The sequence below is a fragment of the Arachis ipaensis genome, chromosome B06 (genome assembly GCF_000816755.2).
Source record: "Arachis ipaensis cultivar K30076 chromosome B06, Araip1.1, whole genome shotgun sequence".
In the NCBI taxonomy this organism is placed as follows: domain Eukaryota; kingdom Viridiplantae; phylum Streptophyta; class Magnoliopsida; order Fabales; family Fabaceae; genus Arachis; species Arachis ipaensis.
The window spans coordinates 1,123,788-1,126,735 of record NC_029790.2 but is presented as its reverse complement, the minus strand read 5'-3'; positions in this window follow the sequence as shown (position 1 = coordinate 1,126,735).

The following is a 2,948-nucleotide window of genomic DNA, read 5'->3' as shown; positions in this document are numbered from 1 at the left end:
TGTAACATATATTTTTAAAATAAATTTAGATATATTATATATTATTATTTATTAACACACAAAAATATTTTAAATACTTGATATAATTAAGATAAGACATTAAAAATAATTAAAAATTTTAATTTATATTTTAATATCAATAAAATATCAAAATATCATTACGATTTATCTAAAAAATACTTTATATTTTACATGTATGTGTGTTCCTGTGTCATGTAAGATTTTAAAATTTGCGTGTCGGCGTGTCCTATGTCGTAGTGTGTCCCGTATTCGTGTCAGTGTCTATGCATCATAGAATTTATATCAATATATTTTTTATATTTTTTTATACAGCCAATAATATATAATGGAAAATTTTTTAAGTATGCTAGTGTATCCATATTTCAGTAAAATTTAATGTTGATTTTAATAATTATATATTTTTTATAATTAAAATTAACGATTAAAAATGACTGAAACACTAATATATTAGTATACTTAAAAGTTTTTCTATATGATTAACGTATTATACAATGAACACAAACTTTTTTATTTTTAAATTTATTTGATTCTGATACACTACTGGTTAAATTTCTATATTTTTTAATGTATTTGTATTTTTTGTAAAAAATCCTTTTGAGAACTTGAACTCGGTGTTCTTGACTGTGTGCTTACAAAAGTCAGCATCAAATATTGACTTTTTCCAAAAAAAAAATATTATGGAGTTAGGTTATATTTTTAGTTTTCTCTATTTAGGGTCGTGGGTGTAATGATCGTTTTAATGACTCAATGGACTCTCAAATTTGGATTCTGATATTCTTGCACATTGTTTACAGTGCCGTGTTCTCACTTCCTAGTTCCTACTGTTTCCAGTTTCCACGTATATATTAAAAATAAATTGAATAACACATATTTATATATAAATATATAGTGATTAATTTTAATGATTAATTTTAGTATATAAATATTTTTGAAGTCCGTCAAAATGTTGTTGAGTCTCACAAACTTATGTAATTGTGGTGAAATATGCAATCTTTGATGTCTGTCGCTATGTGATTCTGAATTTCAACGAGAGCAAAGTAATTGCTATAAGCTAATAAGTTATAACTCAAATAGTCTCCTCATACTCAATTAAGAGGTTGCGGATTCGAGTCTCTTATATTTGATAAAAAAAAAAATAATTGCTATAAGAATAATGCTATTTAATAGAGTGACTACACTTACACTAGCACCTACTCTTGTTAGAAAATGAACCACGAGGAGAAAATCGTAAAATTTACACAATTGTTATAAGAAGAACATTAAATATATTAGGAAAACAACATAATATAATAAAATTATAAAATTAGATAATTATTATGTTCTAATTAAATTTCTAACCAGAATAAAGTGATAACTGATAATTGGTGATGTTATTCTATTTTATCCAAATCAATTTATTTCTGATACAGAGATACATATTGATAATTTGTGATATTCCTTTTAAAATCAAGTCACCCAAAATACTGAATTAAATGTGAACACTTAATTTGTTTAAAAAAAAATTGAAAAAGTATATGGAATCAAAAGGTGATCAGCCAAAAAGTAAACAACTTAATTAATTTATAATTATATTTAATTAATTTTATTTGTTTTTAATTTATAATATTTGATATTAATTGCTTCTCATCCCAAATTAAAATTCTGAATGATACGTTGAAGAAATATGGGCGGAGATCACAGAACTTCCAACAATCCAGATTCTTAGTATATAAAAAAATTTATAAAATATATAAAAGAACATCCATTTAGTATGAAAAAGAAACATTCTAATACTTAGTAGAAGAAACATCCTAATGCCTAGCATAAGCATCATCCACGTAGAGGTTTTGGATTCACCCAGAGACATTTGGCTGGTTTTTAGCTGGTACCCTCTTGATTCCCTAGCATTGTTGAAAAAAATTTAATTATTCTGTTGGTTCATATAGTTTTATCAAATTTTTAATTAAATTTCTATACTTTTTTTTTTAAATTAGGTCCCTACACTGTTTTAATTTTGTAATTAAGTCTTTCCTTATGTAAAAAATATTAGAGTTAACTAAATATTTTTCGCAAATTGAAATTATTTATAATTAAAAACTTAATTAAATTTTTGACCGCATGTATTTTGGTAAAAATATTATATTAATTTTAATATTTTTAATATGAAAATAATGTAATTACAAAATTAAAAACAGTAATTGAGACCCAATTAAAAAAATATATAAAAATTTAATTAAAAATTTAGTAAAATTATAGAGATCAACAGAATAATTAAATTAAAAAAATGTTAAAAGTACAAAATTAATTTTTTCTAACTAAAAGAATGACTAATAACTTACAAAACAAATATAAAGATATAACACACCATTTTTTTTCTAACACTCATATCAAACTAAGCTAATCAAAGCTACCTATTTATATAATTCACAGGTAAACTTACATGGCAAATATATATGACAACTTATAACAGTATTATCTTACATATTTGTGAGTTGTAAGTCGATAATTTTTGACCAAATAATTAACTTTTGACCTTTAAATTAGTCAAACTTTGCAACTAATATACTTTCCAGTAATACTTATGTTTATCAACTTGTTATATGTTTATTGGATACGTCACAGACTATTAGATTTGATTAGATAAAAATTAAAGACTAATATAAAAAAAGAGTATTGATAGACTCTATTAAACACAGAATATCTTAGTACATAAATAAATGCTTTAAATAACAATACTTTAATACACAATACTTTAAATAGTAACAAAATCTTTTATTCTTAAATAATTAAATAAAAATATATAAATACAAAAATATGAATATTTTTTATTTAATAAGATTATTTATTATGCAAAAAAATTTTATAATAGTAAAAAATTATATTAAAATAAAATTTTAAAATATAAAATAATTAAAATTTTATTTTATATTAATTGATAAATAATTACA